We start from the raw sequence: 19,298 nt of genomic DNA on the forward strand, positions 1-19,298 counted from the left end.
CCGGAGGGCCGAGGGGGCGACAGCCCCGCCCCGCGCCGAGAAAGGCCCCGCCCCCAGCGCCGCCGTCGACCAATGAGAAGCCGCTCCGCCTAGGCCCGCCCCTTCCCCGCTGTCATCACACTCCCGCACGTGGAGGGGGCGGGCCGTGGGCGGGGTCTCGGCGCGCTGCTTCATCTCCCATTGGTCGCGCTGCCCCGCGGCTCGCCCCGCCCCGCGCCCTTCCCCGCCCGGCGCACCAATCAGCGCGCGGGAGGCGGGCGCAGGGGGCGTGGTCGCGGCGGCACCCGGAAGGAGCGGAGGAGCCGCGTACAGTCGGGGCCGCGGCGGCGGCGGCGGAGGGGGCGCTGGTGGGTCCGGCGGGGCCGCGGCGGGCAGGGCCGGGGGGCGCGGGGCACGACCGGGCTCCGGCGGGGACGGGCAGCCCGTGCTGCGTGCGAAGGGCTTCGTGCGCCCCATCTCCGCCGCCATCCCCCACTTCCAGAAGGTTCGGGGGGGGCCGTTGGGACCGGGGGCCCAGACCGCAGGGGCGAGCGGGAGCTGGGGGAGGCGCGACCGGGAGGGGCCGTGATCGGGTAGTACCGAGGAGGCCGTAACTGGGATGGGGGGCTATGAGCGGGGGGGGGGGGACCGTGACCGAGATGGGTTCTCTGAGCTGGGGGGATCATGACAGGGATGGGGATCCGTGAGTCTGGGGGATCGTGACCGGGGTGGGGGCTATAGCCGGGGCACTTGGACCGGAGAGCGGCCTGGCACCGGGGGCTCTGTGGTAGGAGGTGCCGGGGCGGGGAGGGCAGGGGGCAGTGTGACCGCAGAGCGACTTTGGGTGGGGGGAGGGTGCCCGGGGGAACTGAGGCGTCGGGAGGGCTGTGTCTGGCAAAGGCAGGTGTGGGGGGAGGCGGGAGGGACCGAAGCGGGGTGCAGGCTGTGCTGCGGGGTGTCCCCGATCGTGGCTCCCAATGCCCCGGCAGCTCAGGGAGGCTGCAGTGTCCCTGGTCTCGCCCACCAGGGCCACGTCCTCTGCGCTGTGACATGGGCAGGGACAGCCTGTCCGCGGCTCTGCCCGCACGGTGGGGCCTCCTCCCCCTCCTCCTCCTCCTCCTCCTCCTCCTCCTCTTCTTCCTCCCGCGGGCATCAGCTCCTGCCCAGGTGGGACGTGGTGGGTTGTTGTCCCCCGGGACGGTCCGCGGCGGTGGGGCCGGGTCCCCCGGGGGCGCGGGAGTCGCGGCTCGGGCGGCACCTGCCCCGGGGGTCCCTCCCAGGCCCCGGCGTGGGGCTGCGGGGTGGGCGCCGGGGCGGATGTGAACCCCGGCATCCGCCGCCCTCTGGTGACAGCCAGCCGCGGGCGGAAGGGCCCGTCGGGGACACTCACCCACCCGAAATCAGCAGCTGCCGACCTAGCGAGGTTTTCAAGCGTTTTGCGGGTTTTATACAGAAATCACGCAGGCGGCGTGCGCTCGGCAGCCCGGGTGTCATGTTTGGAAAGGTGGCCTGCGTTAGGGAAGGCAGAGGGAATGGCTGCGTGGTGGGTGCTGGGGAGGTGGGCTTGCTCACAGCCCGCCCGTGAACGAGATCCATCAGTGCGAGGGGCAGACACTTACCTCTGGGGTTTCCACACTCCTTTTATTATTTTTCTTTTAAGGAAGTAGTGTGGAATTTGCAACTGCTGTGGAAAGTGTATGGTAGAGGAATGTTGTGCAGTGCCTTAGTTTTGAAAGGCATTTGCAATCACTGCCTTTTAAAAAACATCAGACAAGCAGAGATTTGCTTGTGGACCTGTCCTCTCCCTGAATTGTGTCTGTTGGCATCAGCAAAAAGGGGAAGTTGGGAAATTGTGGAGTGTAGCAGGCTTGAACCCTGACACAAAGCAGTGTCTTGGCAAGCTTGGTAACACGAGGAGGTGAACAAGGTCCAGCAGGTGACAGAGGAGAAAACTCCCAATGTGATAGTGCTAGAGTTACTTTCAGCAGGGCTGGGCTTTAGGTTGAGGACTGGGAGAATGAAGTCATCCTGTAAAGCCTCGTCACCGCCTTGTTTCACTGCAGCAATTCCCATGGTGTGGGTCTCGGCGTGAGTGAGTGGCGGGGCCCTGGTAGGGACTCTACATGTCCCAGCATGCAGTCCCCTGTGCTAGGGCAGGGCAGTGGTGGGAGTTGGTAGGGCTGAGGGGTTCGGACAGGGGTGGTTCCGAGGGACGCTGCTGCCACAGTGTTTGTTGCCAGGGAGTCAACACTTGCCCTCGCCTGACCTCCAGCCCCTGCTCCCATAACACTTAACCATAACACTGGATTCCTGCTGACTCCAGTGGGGCTTGGACACGTCCCTTGCCATGGAGCCTGGGGTGATCAGGATGTGTGGGTACAGCAGAGCCCTTGCTGTCACCCAGCTGTACAGCTGTGGCCCTTGGTGAGCTGGGCTTGTGGACCAAGGTCCAGCTGCATTTGGAGCAGTGCTGGGGCTGTTTCAGCTCTGCCACTTGCCCACCTTGTTTCTGTTCCTCATGTGAGAAGTTTCTTATCCACTGAAAGAAGTAAAGGTTGTGGGGTCGCTTTGCACTGACTGTGGGAACTCTGCTATTCAGAGGCACAGCTTGCTGAGGAGCTCTCTTGATTCCCTGCTTTTGCAGCAAGTCGTGCAGAGCAGCTCTCCATGCTCTATTTTTCATGTCTTCTCTCTCCAGAAGTGGCCTTTAGGGAACTATAGATAATTTAAATTTTACTGGTAGGGTTGCTCTTTCGCTCCTGGTGGCTTACTCCAAATCTGATGAAGGCCGCAGCCCCTAAACTCTCCCTTGGCTGGTGGTGCTGAGCTTTCTCAACCCTTCTGCCCTCGGCTGTCTTCTGAGGATGCAGAGCAGGAGGAGGAAGTTCCCTCCCTGTGTTCAAGGCACCTCTGAGAGCAGAGAAGCACATCTTTGCCCCTGGTCTTCCTTCTTGCTGTCTGCTACCAGCTGCTTGCCCTGGCACATTTCTGCATGACTGTGCTGAGTACCAGAGGCCAGAGATACCCAAACTTTGCTCTCTGAGTCTGAGGGTGATTGAAGGGGATGGTTATTGATCTGAGTCTTCAACATCAAAGGGTCTTGGCTCTTCCCAAGTCCTTTACATGCTCTTACTGCTCTGGGCTTGCCCATGTTTGTCCTCTGCTAGATTTGGTTAGCACCGTCATGTGCTGTGTGGAAATGCATCATGCCTGGGGGTCAGGACACTTCCTGATGCAGAACAAGAAAACCTGTTGTTGGTAGGTATGTGACCACAGACATGAAAGAAGAAAGTGAAGCCATATGGTTAGAAAAGTGGTGTCCTCAGCACGCTGTCAATGGAGCTGTAATCAAATTATCAGAGGCTTTGGTAGCTGGAGGAATTAATGAGTCGGGTTTGAGACAGGACAGGTGTGAAGGGCAGCATGGGGGAAATCCTGAAAGGAGGCATTTGTATGCTGGCAGATGGTTTGTTGCAGGTTACTTTGTGAGAGTCTTCTGTGAGAGGCTTTTGCCTGGTGTCTCTTCACGTTGCATCATTCCCAGGGACCCCCTTCCTCCAGGGAGCTGTGTGGCTCTCTGTGTCCTGGTAATGCCATGTTACATTGTTTCTGATCCTTCCATCTTCAGTGCCTGGCACCTCTGCTCCCAGGAGCCTATTTTCTGACCAGCTCAGTTCCTTTGTTTTTTGATTTTGGTTTTGCTCGTGAGCAGGTGAGCCAGGTGAATATAAACTCCAGAGAACTTGGTCTCATAAAGTTTGAGGCCTGCTTTAAAAATTATTTTCTTTGACAGGGAAGTGTCTCTGTTCATCCTACCTTTGGCTTTGCCCCTCTCTTTCACAGTCTCCCTTGCTTGGCCTGTGAATGCCCAGCTGCCAATAAACATGTTTTCCCCCTGTTTCTGTCTGCATCTTCAGCTGGTTGTGAATCTTGAATGAAGAGCAGCTGGGCTCACATGCTCTGCATTTCAGAGAGCATTTTCAGGACCGGCCAGTGGTTTGCAGTCATACTTGCCTGTGGCCTGGACAACCCCCCAGCTAAGCAGCATGATGGTAGAACAATACTTGGATAGGAAACCTTCAAAGGAGTCCTGTGTGCTGCAAAATGGGAAGTTAGTGATTCAGCTGGAAGTGCTTTTTAGTAACGAATGCATGTCCCGGGCCAGGGCTGATGTCAACCCTGTGATTCTTCTTGTTGGAAGTGAACAAAGATGCAAAGCCCTTTATGCAAGAGCTGAGGTGGTAATCCAGATCTGCTGGCCTCGGTCCATTTGGGGTAATTGCATTCTTCCTGGGTAGTGTTTTCAACCCATCCCTGTCAGATACATTGCCATCGCTTCCTGTGCTGCAGCAGTATGTGGGTGGCAGTACTTCAGCCATGTCCAAAGCAATTCTTGTCACTGCTCAGGCTTAGCACCTTTTGAGCCTTCTCTGAAAGTGTGCTAGAACAGGGACTTGGTGGAAGTTTGTACACATATATATATTTACATACACCCATGCTGCATTTACTGAGGCTTGTTCTGCTTATAAGGTCTCCAAAAAGATAGCCTTTTTGCCTAGTTAGTGCAGAATCCAGGTGGGACTTCTGGGATGCCAATGCAGATGTCACTAAGCACAAGCTTTCTGGGTGCCCTCAGGACTGTTTTAAGGGCTGGAGTCCCAGCAGGGTAGTGTGGACATGCCTCCCTGCACCATGGTGTGGAGGCTGTGCTTCTGGGGCACTGGCAGCCTGTCTGCCCACAGTGCTCTGCTCCCCGGCACGGTGGCTCTGGTCACAGCAGGGCTGTGCTGTGGTCATGCTGCAGGGTGGTTGCCTGTGTGGATGGTCAGGCTGGGGAGCAGGGACTGCCTCATAGCAGCTTTTGTTCATCATGCCTGAGGCCAGAGGAAGGTCAGACCTGATCCTGGGGAGGCTGATACTGTCCTGGTTTTCAGGATCTGCTATGCATGAAGACCTAGCCCCCACAAAATGTGATCTCCAGTGGTCTGTAGTTAAAGCACTGGGAGCCTGGGGAGGAGACTTAAACAACATCTTTGTGATGGTGTTGGCAGGCCTCTTGGAGATTTCTATTAAGCAATTGTCGTTTTCTCCCTTCCCTGTAGCCTGGGAAACGCTGCGGCGTTGGATTTGTCTTGGTCTGTTTGGGTTGTTGGGAGGGGTGTCTCTCCAGCGGTGGAGTTTGTCCCTCCCTGCCCTGGCTCTGTGTCTCTGTGGGGTGGCTTAGCAGGTGGCCTGTGGAGACCACAGCCAGCACCTGTTCTTGCAGATAAACCATATGCCAGCGCACCCACTCGAGTACCAGCAAAGCCTGTGTGGTGAAGAAATCTACAGCTGCGTGGGTGGACAAGAACAAAGCCAAAGGCACAGAAAGGCCTTTATTTCCCACTGAAATCCGGGAAGGGAGATAGTGGCTGTGACCTTAGCAGCTCTCTCTGGAGAACCAACTGTGTGCCCACCTGCAGTTATGCAGGGAACTGGGGGTAGATGGAACCCAGGAGGGAGTCAGGGCTGCAGCTGGAGGGGCAGCCTCAGCACCGGTAAAAGATGTGGTGGGATCTTTGAGCTGGTGGGGTGCTTGGGGTCTCTCACTTCTGTGCATGGGCCACTAACTCACTTGGCTTGGATGAGCAATTACTGCCCACCCAGTGTTCCAGCTGAACTTGTGCCTGTGCACTTGTCTTTCCAGGTGACCCAAGACAGCCAGAACAAGCAACCCTAAGGCCACACTGCGAGTGCTGACAGCTGAGAGCTGCCTTCTCTGTCTGCTTCAGCCCTGCAACGAGGTTAGCAACATTCAGGCATCACTGGTTTCCCTTCCCTCATCAGGGCTGTGTGAAGAAACAGGGAACTCCGTGCTCTTCTCCCCTTGGCTCACAGGGATAACTCCGTAAAGTAGGTGTCACCTACGTGAGGTTCTCCCCCAGCCAAGGCTTTTTGGGTACTCCTGCATTCCACCTGGCTGTCAGCATGGCAAAGGGAACCTGGATGTGTGCAACCAGCGCTGTTAAGACTGTTGAACCCTGCACAGAGTTGTCAGGAGCTCAAGGGTGGTGTGTTCTAAACCCTTGCGAACTTGCAGTCTGTGCTGTTTGCCACACTCCCCCTCCTCCATGCCAGCAGGATTGATGGGAGCATTTTCCAGCTGCAGGTCCCTGCTGTTCTTCACCTGAACCCAGCTGAGACTTTATCCAGAGCTTGTGGCAGACGTCCTCATGTTCTCTCTTAGAAGCATTTGGGTTTCCCCTGCATTTTCCCAGGATTTTGTAGCTTGGTGTTGGTGTATGAGGCTCAGACTGACAATGAAGTGTTTTAGGAGGACCAGCAGTTTTTGTGTTGCCACTGGCAAGAAATATTACCTGCTCTGAGATAACCAGCCTGGAGCAGCCTGAGATGGCTGTGGGCTTCCTGCCCTGTCCCTGGATGCTTGTGTGCCTGCCTAGAATCCTGCCCTACCTGCACAGAGTGCTCTCACCTGGAAGGGAGCCCTCATCAGGACTGTGCCTCCGGCAGGGCAGGCTGAACCGTTCTCTCACCCCAGAGCTCAGGTGTGATTTGGCCAGGAGAGATTATGTGGGGAAGGTGTAGTTTAGGATGCATGGCTGCCCAGGCTCTGCAGCTCTTTCTCTGAAGTGTCTGCCAGGGATGTTGGGACCAGACCAGAGGCAGCTGGAAACTGGGCCTCAGACCATCTCATCCTGCAGCCTGATGCTGAAGTGGTACCTACAGCAGGTGAGGCAGGGACAGATTTACCTGTGAAGGTGAAAGGAAGGAAGGAAGGAAGGAAGGAAGGAAGGAAGGAAGGAGTCCTTTGCTCATGCTAGTGCTCTGTGCTGCAGAATCCCAATCACACAGTGCAGTGACAGCAGAGTGGCCCCTTTATCCAGCTGGATTGTGGCATTCACTGATATCTGTTCCATGATGGGATTTTATATCTCTCTTAGTGATGAGAGACATGACAAAGACCATAGAAAAGGTTTTCCCTCAATTCTTCTGGAGCTGCTTGTAGGTCCCAGTCCACTAAGTTCACAGCATCTTCTCAGGGCTCCCCTGCCTTTTAACAAAGGGCATTTAAACACAGGGGTCACCAGAGAATCATAGAAAGGCTTGGGTTAGATGGGACCGTAAAGATCACGTTCCAATCTTCCTGCCATGGGGAGGGGAGCCACACACTAGACCAAGTTGCTCAGGGCCCCATTCAACCTGGCCTTGAACACTTCCAGGGATGGGGCATCCACAGCTTCTCTCAGCAACCTGTGCCAATGCCTCACCTGCCTCTGGCATAGTATTTGGATCCACTTTTATCCCACCCCTCCTTGCTAACCAGTTAGCTTAATATCTTCATGGACAGCAAATCTCCCATTTATGTGTAAAGCAGCAGCTTCTCCTGTTGCTTGGCCACAGCATGAACTTACTCTCTGGTTTGTATGTCACCTTACCCAGGTGATATCAGTAAGTTTATATTTGGGCTAAATTAACAATGTTGGTTCAGTTTAGTGCAGCTGGCAGTAGTCTGGAAACTGATACAGCTTGCAGACCCATGGACAGACTTGCAGGCTTCCTCTCTTGGGAATGGGATGGTTTCCCTTTGCTGGGAAACCTATCAACTGGGCGAGTTTATATCTTCAACAGAAAGCAGTCAGCCTAATGTCCTTCAGCCTTCCCTCAGTGTGTGTAGGCTGCCCTTGCCCCTGAGTCTGACCAGCTGATGTAGCACTAGGTCGTCTTTCCACTGAAGACCACAAGAAAATGCTGCCTTGTCCTTCAGAACAGGGCTCTGGGTTCCTTGTGGGTATTGGCACTGGAGTTATGCAAGGAATCCCCTATTTGCCCTACCTTCTCTGTTGCAAATAGGTTGGGTATTCAAAGATCCTGTTCATGGGAGTGTTGGGACAGCTGGATCCTTGTTCAGTTCTTGCTGCTCCCAAGAATGGAGCAGAGGATCATCTGCTGAGGCTATTTTAGGTTTCTGGACATTGCTGGTGTGTCCTATTTGTGTGCAATCCTACAGCTTCCTGCTAAGATCTGTATGAGAATCCTATATCCTCATGTGTGAAGGTTTTGCTTGGGCACGGTGTCCCAGGGATTAGGAAGAACTTTGAATTCCTCACTTACCTTGACATCTAAGCCATATCAGCTGTAACTGTGACCCCTTTTTCTACCTTTAGCTCCAAACATCCCTTGGACCTTGCTTTGTGGATGGCCACGTGTTGCCTGGTGGGAAGCAGGCTGCAGCTTTCCAATCTTTTCCTGCCAAAAATGCAGCATCCTTCTCGTTTGCAGCAGTCGATTCCTTTTGTCTCAGATGGGAGCATGCATTGCAGAAAAGTCTTCCATGAAACCTCTAGGTGTGGAAATACTGCAAGGTCCACAGCTGAGTGAGATGAGAGCCTGGCTCTGGCCATCTCTGTATGGCTACTTTCCATCTTCCACCACCATCCTCCAGCACAGTGTGGCACAGGGTGAGGCCTCCTAGCCTCTCCCTTCTTGGTACACCCAAGACTTTTGGCTTCCCTGCACTTTTTGGTTTCCACCTGCTCAGGTAATTTTTCAGCAGTGCTGAGCATTGCTAAGTTTCGTGTTGAGGCAAGATGTGGCTCTGCAGTTTTGGCCCATCTTTATTTTTAGCTGTGTAAGGCATGGTTGATGGTATCAGAAGGAAGTTGCACGGCCTCCGGAGCTCCATGACTCATCCTGGATCAGGACCGAGGCTTTGCGAGCTTCTGCTATAACCCTCAAGTGATGTAACTGGTTGTTGGAGAGGGCAGAACGGAGAGACAAGCAGAGCTTTTAGAAGTTCTTTTTTTTTTTTCTTGTCTGCAAAGTTGTTAAATTCACATATTGAACAATATTGAGAGGTATCATTCCTGAGTGTGGTTCAGCAGGGTCCTTTGTCTCTTCCCCTTCTGTCTTGTGCCTTCTGTCTTGTGCTTCTGTGAGAGGGGTGACAGGGAGAAGAGCTCTGCTTACTACCCAGGCTGGGTAACTGTTTAGTGGCACATAACAATGATGGGGAAGAGTTTTTAGGGCAGGAAACAAAGCAAGATCCTGTCTCCAATTCATGCCACAGTGAGGTTTGGTGCAGCAAAACAGATCTGAAGTGGAAACTCTCTGGAACTGGAGAGCAGAGGCTTAGGAGATGCCTGCCAGGATGCAGCAAGAAGAGTCTGAGACCCCCCCCCCCCCCCATTCCCATCAGATCTGGTGCTGCTGCAATGTAGAAAGAGCTCCTGAGGCTTTCTGACCTGTAGGCAGCTGTGTTGGGCTGGACTGGGCAGGGGGTGCATGTCACCCCCATGGAGCAGGCACTGTGGGACAGCTGAGGATGTTGAAGCATCCCTGCCTGCCACAGCATAAAGGAGATGCAGTTAAAAAGGCCTCTACTCCCCAAGTCTGGCAGCGTGGCTCTCCTGTGCCTTGCCTTGAGAATAGACAAGGTGGGGTGCGATGCACCTGGGTCCTGAGTAGGGTCCTTGCCCCTGAGGTGAGCAGGGATGATGGGTTGTGGAAGTGGGCTTACACCTCTGTCCTGTTTCCTTCCTTGGTGGAGGTGCTGCCTTTTAGGAGCATGTTGCAGCTTTTGGGTGTTTTATGTGTGGGGCAGCAGGGAGAGGACAGCAAGGGGGAAAAGAGGCAGGGGAGCATGCTGGAGGGTATTGCTATGGCAACTTGCCACTGGCAGCATCGCTGGCAAGGCAGAAGAGCAGTCAGGCAGATGTGCAAAGTGCCACAGCCCTCAATGCAGCCCAGTCTCAGCTATGCCATGGGCTTGGGACCCCAGGACTCCTGCCTGACAATCTGGCATCTGGAGCTGTTCTCCCCTGGCAGCAGCCTCAGGGTTAGTGGTGAGGGGTGTTTTGTCCATCTTCTCTCCTCTTTTGCCCCTCACTGGGACATGGGCAGGCCTGCTTGCACACCTGTTTGGTTTGAAGCCCTGAGCTGCAGAGCAGGCCCAGCCAGGAACAAACCGGTCTCTTGATCCCTCTCACTGTACCATGGAAGAAGGCGAGTCATTCTGCTGCCCTTGCTTATCCTCAGTTAATCAACCTAAGTGGCTCCAGCCGTGACTGAACCTTCCCAGGATGCCTGGCCCTGTGCTGTGCTGTCCAACTTGCACAGCCAGTTTGCCTTGCTCCAGGGTATCTGTACTCAGGCAGAGCAGACACTCTTGCGACCCCCTCTGATATGGTTTGAGACCATTGGGACAGGTAAAGGAGAAGTTAAACATTTTTGAAGCTGCTCTTGGCTAGATCCTGGTAAGAGAGCTGGCTCCTGTTGGTGAAAGGAGCAGGGAAAATCATGCGCTCACTAGCAGAGGGGATGGGTCAGGAAGCCATCTCCAACCTGGCTATAATGTGAGTGTGGCTGAGACCTGACCTGTCATCCATGATATGCCCAAAGGCCTGGATGTAAGCCAGGGAAAAGGACCTGCTGGCAGCAAGCACAGGTTGCCCGTGTCAACATGGATGGCTATGTGAGCTGTAAACCTCTCTCATTACACCTCTCAAAGGTCACTGCTGGCAGCGAGCTACAAAGCCCTGCCCACAGCTCTGCACGCAGCCCAGAGAGAGAGGGGAACAATGCTCATGGAGATGTATGGAGGTTAAACGTGTGGGCTTGCCATGGGGTGGCACATGCTGCTCTAGTGCCTGTGGCCAGAGTTGCCTGGGACTAGGATGTTCAGTCAAAAATGGATGGGAAAGGATGCCGCTCTGTGAGCTACCCAAATAGCTCTGCACTCAAAATGTCATAATCCTTGCCTGAGCTGTGACCCCTCCTTTCCAAGGCCTCATATATTGCCCTGAAAACCATTTCACCCTTTACAATGTGTCATAGCATCCTTCTGCAATATAGGGCTACTGTAAGATCTGTATGGACTGCCCACTTCTGTCCAGTGCTGCAGTTCCAGTCATCTTAAAACTCTCAATGAGGCTAGACTTGTTTGCACAATGTTCCCTGGACTCCAGACCCTGGTGTTCCCAAGGGAGAGCAAACAAGGAGGTAGAAGCTGGAACATGGAGGCTCTGGGAAAGCCACCCGTGGCAGGCAGCAGTCTGCTTCCTCCCTCTCACTTCCAACAGGTTCCTTCCCCTTTCAGAGGGGAACAGCTTGCTCTGCACTGGGAGCTGGAGCTTCCTTCCCAGGGAGGAATCTGGGACACTGGTACCTGACACTGAAGGCAGTTTTGGGTCAGCAGCTCAAGCACTGCTTTCCATATATGTGACCTTCAGCACTTGGTGCGAGAGTTGGTGTTACAGTATATTATGGGTGCAGGTGATGCCAGAGCGTGGTAAGAATCCATTGAGCCACACTGTAGTTCCCTCTGACCCCACTTTCACAGCCTGTGGTTTGTCGTCTTTCCTCTGGACCGAGGCCCCCAGATGTACTATGAAATACCGTGGAGTGATGCAGAGCCCAAGCAGATGAGGCTCTGGGTCATATGTGCGTGTTGGGGTGGGAATTGCTATTTTCTAGGGCAGAGGATTTTGTCTCTTTTATCATTTGTGAAGCACCTTGCCTGCCAAGATCGCTGCCCAAAGCTCAATCTCTTGGGCACTGTGTCCCCATGAGTTACAACCATGTCATCTTTGAAGTGCTGCCCCCTCTTTTTCTGTCTTACCTGTTCCTACTACACAGTTTCAAGCACAAAGGACCAGAAAAGCTCAAAGGTAGTGGGGTCACATATGCTGCTGCTGATTTGGGGAGGAGTTAAGACAGGCAGTGCGGGAATAAGCATTTAGGGAGAGGCAGCCAAGAGAGATTTCCTCCTGGCTGAGCCGTGGTGTTGAAGCTGGGAGAGTACTGTGTTGGTTACGTGCTGCTGTGCTTTGCTGCTGCCATTACCTGAGACAAGTCCAGGACATGCAAGCCTACTTGTAATCAGGTGGGGACACCATCCTGAGCAGTGTCACTCTGGAAAATTGGACAGTGCCCTGTGGGACATCAGGAGCAACCTAAATGCTGCTGCTGTGGGAAGAGTGGTGGGGATTTCAGCAGAGAGGTGATAGATCAGTGGGACCAAGTGGAAACTTTGACTCAGGGGGTGTTTCTACCTGCATTCCCTAAACTGGGAGAAGGTAGCCAAGTCCAGCTGTGCTGCACAGATTGCCCTGCCTGGAAGATGCATGAAGAATGGCTTGCAAGAGCAGACTCTTTGCTCCACTCAGGCCTGGAGAAAATGCCTGGATGCTGTGTACCAGGGTTTGCTTATTGCCAGTCAGCGCTGCTGGAGCTGTCAGGCCAACGCTGCCACTCAGCCCTTTCTATACCAGCGTTTGCATTGCTGATGAGATTAGCATAGCTGGGCCAGCAGTGGACAAAGGGCGTAGTTCTCAAGATCCTCTCTGCTGTGGCTGCCAGCAAAATAGAGCAGTTATGGCATCAAGTGGGGAGTCTGAGCTTTGCTTTCAATTCATCTTTTAAAAACAGCAACAGCTAAAAATATAAGCTGTTTTTGAGGAATTAGAATATTCTCAGGCTTTTTTTCTAGGCCTGGTCTGCCAGCCTCTTTCCTAGGCTGACAGTCTGGGCTCTTAAGGTATTTGCAATGATCTGTTCTGGCCATGTGATAAATCTGGAGAAAGAGAACCAAAAAATTGCTGGCATCAATCTGCCACCCTGAAAGTGCTCCTCTTGCTGCTGTGCATGTTCCCTGTAACCAGAGGCTGTTTTGTGGCTTAGATTTGTTGAGGAAACAGACTTACAGCTCTCCTCTTTCTTCTGTGCAGCAATTTCCCTGGCAGCTCAGTAGGAATGATTTATTACAGATTTCAGCTGTTTAATTCTGTTTCCCTACAATATGACAGTGTTGGAGTAACTGAGTAAAATGCGGTGGTGTTTCCGGAGGAAGGCTGCTATCAGAGGCCATCCCTGTAGCAGAGGCTGGAAGCAAGGAGGAACAGTTTACCAGGAAATGCCTATGTTCATGCACTGGGCACTTTTGGGAAGGAAAAGGCATCTCGCCGTTAAAGCTTCCTCGCTACAGGACTCCAAACATTGCTGGTGAAGCTCTTCGAGCAGTAGTGAGAATGCTGCCCTCCAGAGCCTGGGAAAGGTCTGACCAAAGTGGTGGTCTGGAGAGAAAAGGCAATATCTATCCTTAAGTGAACCTTCAAGTGCTATTTTTGGAGTGGGGGTTTCTTTTTTTTTTTTTTGGTTTGTGGTTTGGGCTTTTTTTAGTACTGAAAAGAAAAGGTATCACTTGTGCAAATCTGTGTAAGGAAAGAGAGAATTTCCTTTGGAGTGAGCTGGCGTGAAACTCGATATGTCTCTGATGTGTGTTAACAGAGAAATGAAAAGATAGTACCATAAAGTGTTAGGGGATAATGAATTTCATCTAGTATTATGTTGTCCGGGGAGACAGGGCTGGGGCAAGGGTATTGCAATAATGTTACGCTTTGCATGACAATAACAGCAAATACCACCTTAACACACTTCCCTGGGGAGGGGTGAAAGGGTCAGTTTTCAGAGAGTCCCCAGGAAGGTGGAGCGAGGCAATCAAGAAGACAGGAGCCTGGGAAAAGATGCCAGGAGACTTACAGATGAGCGGTGTGTAATAACTGTGCATCTTTTGCAGCTTGAGTTCTGCTTTCCCATTCCATGTCCCAGCTGAACTGGGCAATGCTGGGCTCTTAGCCTCACTGCAATCTTGAGAAACATACTAAAGAAACCCTAACTTTAATAACATTCATGAGATGTCTGACCCAGAGCCTGAACGAACAAATCTGTAAGTTCTCTGTCTACAAGGCAGATGGATGGGTGGTGGTTTGTTACTGCACCAGTCAGGGATTTTAAAGGGTTCTGCTGTGGGTGAACACTGCTGTAGACCTGGTCCCAGGAAGCTTAACTGGTTAGCAGGCCCTCAAAAGGGTTTCTGTAGGTGTGTGATAAAAACAGAGAGCCTGAGGTCAGTACCTGGAAACTTACCAGTTCCTAGAGCTGGACCAGAGTGTCAAGTCTTTACTCAAACACATGAATCTTTTAAGGTAAACAATGCCACAACTTGTTCTCAATGAAACAACCAGTCCCCTACCAGCCTTTTGAGATGTAGGGCACTCTTCTGATTTATAATGCTCTATCTGGATCTTTAATTTTTAAATTTTTTTTTTCTGGGCTATGCTAAGTTACTGCATGTCCTGGTCCCCTCTGGTGGCAGAGAGCACGTGAGTCAGTTTGTGGGGCCAGATGTAGCCCAACAGAGCTAGGTGCAGTCCATATGGCCAAGCAGCAGACTGAGGCCAACTTCTGCTGTAAGAGAGGTGGGAACAGAGGAGGCTCACAACTGGGAAAGCTGATGGATGTAGAACATGTGGGTACCTTTTTATCCCTCCCCATCACTGGGGTTCTCAGAGGTCTCAGTACCACCTTTGCCCTACTCCATGCTGTGCCAGGGGCTGGGGGCTGCCCACCCACTCTCCTTCCTTGGGGCAGGGCCAGCATGCTGTGACTCAGTTTCCCTGAAGCCTGAGGAGAAGGAGAGGGGTGGAGTGGGACCGGAAAGGGGCAGAGGGGAAGTTACAGCAGCTGGTAGGAAATGGCATTTTGGGGTGCTGCAAGGTGGCCCTACCCCATCTTGTTTGCCAGGGTGGTGTTTTGGGGTACAAGCAGGCTCTGTCTGTCATGGAGCTGGTGTTTCAGGATGTTGCTGGGCAGCTCTGTTCCAGCTGCAAAGCTGGCATTTTTGGCAGCCCTTGCTCCATACTGCCTTTTCTTGTGCCAGGGATCATGCTAGGAAGGGAGAGCTGGCTGTACTTTCCATGTCCTCTGCATTCCCGTGTGCAGGGTGTATAATTATGCACAGTCCCATGGCACTGCTTCCCCTGGCATGTGACTTTGGGCTGCTGGTCAGGATGTGGGTCTGAGCTTATCTCAGACAAGGCCAGAATCAGCGTGCAGGCTGTGTAACAGCCTGGTATCCCTCGCTGGCTCTGATTTGCTCCTGGTCATGGAGCGATGGCTGTACCTGGGGGCAGCAGCAGAGGAATCCTTGCAAGACTGACAGTGGGGGTGCCCAGTCCCAGCTGCTTCCTTCCTCTGCCCTATTCCTCTGTGTGACCCCAAAGCTGCATGCATGGAGCATGTTTTGTAATTAACCTGCTGAACTGAGGGGAGGCAGAGCAAAACCAGGAGACTTTAAAGAGGTGTAAGTCCAAGCCCTGCCTGTGTCGCTGCAGCAGTGTGAGGTACAGTAGTTTGTAATGATGATGCACATGGCCAGAGACATCCCTCCCCCCCTGTTGTGAGTATCTGATGCACGGCACCAGCAGATTGTCAGTACAGTTCTTTTGTAAGTGGAGGGCAGGTCCAGCTTCCCATGGATGCTGCAAACTGCCTAGCTTCTGTGAAACTCTCTTCATTTGAGGCAGTGCCCTAAGGGTTAAGCCATGGTTGTGGGATAGGGTTTGTAACAGGAACAAAGAGGGCTTTTAAGGTCTGTGTTGGCCTAGGAATAGAGGGAATTGATTGAGCCTTTCCCAGTGTGTTGAATTACAAAGGTCATGGAGACCCTTTTGCTGGGAGGCAGCAGCCTTTGAGCTCCCTGCTGGAAGTGGGGCAGAGAGAAAAGAAATTGTGAAAGTCAGTGAGAGCAACTTAGTGGAGAGCTTTAAGACCAGGTGAAAACTGGAACTGTATCGTGGGATAAATAATTATTGAACACAATGCTGGGTACCTTCTGCCCTGGAATTTTTGGGTGCTTTGGTTTTGTTCCACCTTCTTCCCCCTATTGCATTTACAGCTGCCCCCACACGTGGCACCTGAATTTGCAGCATCACTGGTGTAGCCAGAACTTGGGCCTCTCCAACCTGCTCGGGGCTGCTGAAGGCAGCAGAGGGTAAAAGGCAGTGGCTGTAAGGGCAGATCTTTCCAAAATGCAGAAGAGGAGACAGGCCCTGGTGCCTAGAGGCACATTTTGCCTTGACAGAAGAGGAAGCTTCATATGGGCCCAGGCTAAAACTGGATTTTTCATGGTAGTTGAGCAGGAAAGCCCAAATCTAGCTGGTTTCCAAGCCCCTCTTCTTAATGTTGTCTATTCAGGATGTCCCATGGGGCACAGCAGCAGAGGGTCCAGGAAAGAGCTAGGGAGGGAATGGATGGCAGAAACCTCTATTTCCCTTCCTGCAGCAAGAGGAAAAGTGGACACAGGTAGTTTCCATCTTAAGCTTTGGATGGCATGAGCCATCCAGCTAACCTACCCAAGATAGGTATGCAAAAAAGTGGTTTAGTCCTTAAAACTCTCAGGTTTTAAGTGCCAGCTTAGCAGGAATTTGGCCATTCACTGGCACAAGTGTGCTCCCCGAGCTGATCTTTCATTTAAAGTAGTTCCACTTCTGGTCTTCATGTTGGATCAGATGACCTCAGATGTGATTTTTGGAGCAAAGGATTGTTTGGGCTCTGCCTGGGAGATGAAAGCTGGTTCGAGGGAATACCCCATGAGGGTCTGTGCAGCCAACACCTAAGTTAGCAGCCTAGAGGCTTCTCTACTTTTTCAAGCACTAGAAGGGCAGGACTTTGGGACCACAGAGCTGCATGAGAAGGGGGGCTTGTTTTGGAGCTCTCACAGACCAGAACATTTGTTCACCTTGGTAGCCAGCCTGTTCTCAGAGTCATTCTCTGTGTCTGTCCCAGTAACCAGGAACTGTTTCAGCAGAAGCATCAACTTCATGGACTTGTTGCTGCTTAGCATTGACATTGAGAAAATCTGAATTCCTCCATCTATTGTTTCTCCAAATCCTCTCTCTCACCCTGTCCTTTGGTATCACCTGTGCTGCAGAAGCCTGCCACTAACATAAAGATGGGTGGACAACTGGGCTTCTCTCTGCTGTTAGTTCCTAGGTTGCTGACTTGGCAATTTGAAGACAGCGGGGTCTACTCACTGTATTTTGGGTGGACATTCTGCCACTCTTTTTGGCCACCCAGGCTGCAGAAGGAGAACATGAGGCACTTGCAAGAGTTCCCCTTCGTGTGGGAGTGATGTCAGAATCAAGGGCTGCTTGGCTGCCTCTGCTCTGCTCCTTCTCCCAGATGGAGAGGGGTGTTGCAAATGGGATGTTACCCCTCTGTTAGTCACAAAGGCGGGTGTGGCAGGAAAGTCTGGCTCAAAAGTCAGTCAGTCTGGCTCAAACTGGATCAGTCCCCAGCTGCATAACTGGATGTGGGGCAGTTCCTCAGCTTCCTCTGTCCCCGGGGGCTGTGTCAGGAAGCTGACCATGTCCAAGAACTCATATAGGTTGTTGCTGCTCTCTCAGGGGCTCCCAGAGTTTGTAGACAAGCCCATCTTTTCAGTAGTGGCAGGGCTGATTTAAGCATGTGCATCTAAATTGCTGGGTCTGTCCTGCTGGTGCCTGCTGAGTTTCATTCAGGAGCTTGCCTAGTTGCTGTGACCTTGGTGACACTGTGATCATGGTGTTGGCCCTGCTGACACATGGTGAGCACTATGGATCTCCCCCCTGCTTCCTTAAAAGAGACCCAAAGTACTGGAGCATCCTGATGAGAGGAGGAGTGGTGTGCAGGGGAAGCTGCTGGAGCTTATAAGGAAGCCATGGGACAAAAACTTGTATTTCTTTGTCCTGAGAGAGAGAAGAGGCTCTGATATACGTAGTGAGGATCAAAAATTTAAAAGTCCAGGGAGAAGCAGCAGTTCTGGCATACAGTCCTAAGCTTTGGCAGAAAATCGTTCTTTGTGCCTATTAATATGTGACATTCCAGTCCAAAGTGTCGTCCCTCGCTCCCTGGCCAAAGCGTGGTTTACTTTGGCCTTAATTCCTGGGTGTCAGGGCCTTCTGTCCCAGCTGGGGCTGCGTGACCCTGCTGAAGACGTATTGCTTGACTGACTTGTTCTCTTGCAGCATCAGCAAGGCTTGTCCTGAGTATCCTGTGTGCGGCTGCAGGCAGAATGCTGCAGCTGGTGAAGTGCTCCTGGGTGGAAGGGACCAGAGCCCCTTGTCAGCATGACTGTGACCCATAGAATGTGGAGAGGAAAGGGTGAGAGAAGAGCCTGTATGATCCCAATGATTTTTTGTTGTAGTCAATAGGAAATGGATCAGAGGCAGACAGGCAGAGGCACAGGTCTGTGAATGGGTGTGCTGCACAGAGCAGCATCTCCTGCTCACACCACAGCTCTCCTGTGGTCAGACACAGGTGGATGTGCAGAGCCCCTTGCTCTGCTGTCTGGGAGGTGTGCCACAGCTCTCACTGGGCTTGGCACAGCTGCACAGTGCCATCTTCCTCTGTCTGCTCTGGTCTCTCCCAGGAGACTGAGGTTACATGGACAGCCCTCAGAAATGCTTAGCAGGTGGAGGCAATGTATGTGGCTTTGGAGCAGGCCAGGGTATGGAAAAGAGGGGAGGGAAAGGATGTGGGGCAAAGCCTGTTTGAGCCTCAGCCCCAAGCATTAGGGAATCGCCAGTCAGACAAGCAGCCTGCAGAGGATCAGTGTGTACATAGATCATGTGCGTGACTTGCACTGTCCACACTCAGGAACTGGCCAAGCCTGTGGGCCCTGCATGCACTGTGGCATTAGCTGATGCCAGCTGACCGTAGCCATGCTTAGAAGTCATTTTGTGTCTCCCAGGAATCTGTCCACCTGGAGAGTGAAACTGGGAAGGGGCACAGCCTGGGGGGGCATGTTTGGCTGTACCCAAAGGCAGTTTAGCTGGCAGACATCTTGCTTGTGGATCTGAGCTGTGGCAGTGCTGGGTAACCCTCCCACAGCCAGCAGTGGAGGGCTGATAAAGGGAATGGGTTTGCCTGGAAGGCAGCCTCAGAGCCTGGAGGAAACCCTCCCCTAGCATTGCTCCTTATCTTGGCAGTGCTGGCACAGAACAGCGCTCCCAGCCTGCCTCTCTGCCCCTTCTCCCCACAATGGACTTGAGCCAGCAGTGTCACCTCTGCCCCTCTGGCTGCTGGGTGCTGCAGGGAGCGAGGGTTCTGGCATGGCCAGGCCAGGCTCCCTGCCCAGTTTGCTGCCTTGCAGAGTCCATGTCATTGCCCATGTAGCACATGCACACTCTCACACACTCTCTTCATACACGGGGCTGTGGCAGAGATGAGTTAGTCAGGAGGGGGTGAATCACAGGAGAATGAGTCAGTGGGAAGCAGAAGGCGGGTCCAGGACAGGGCCTTCAGGGAGCCCAAGGGTCTGGCAGCTCATGCTGAGCCCCTGGGAGATGGGCTGAGGGTGCCAGAGGGGAGCTGGGAAAGCTGCAGGGTTTAGCAGGTGGAGGCAATGCCTGTGCCTCGGGAACAGGCCAGGATCTTAGCTACATGCTGAATTCCAGCTGTGAGTATGTTGCTGTCCTGGAAAGGCTTGGGGCATTTGTGGC

At 53.0% G+C, this 19,298-nt stretch overlaps 1 long non-coding RNA gene across 1 annotated transcript in view; it reads left to right on the forward strand.

Moving 5' to 3' along the window:
• Nucleotides 1–354: 354 nt before the first annotated feature.
• LOC309585384 overlaps nucleotides 355–19,298 on the forward strand; it is a 30,064-nt gene continuing 11,120 nt past the window's right edge. Inside the window, exon 1 of the long non-coding RNA XR_014227292.1 lies at nucleotides 355–484. This is a non-coding gene — a long non-coding RNA (uncharacterized lncRNA). The remainder of the gene's footprint in view (nucleotides 485–19,298) is intronic.

The sequence above is a fragment of the Coloeus monedula genome, assembly GCF_965178545.1.
Source record: "Coloeus monedula genome assembly, chromosome: Z".
NCBI lineage: Eukaryota > Metazoa > Chordata > Aves > Passeriformes > Corvidae > Coloeus > Coloeus monedula.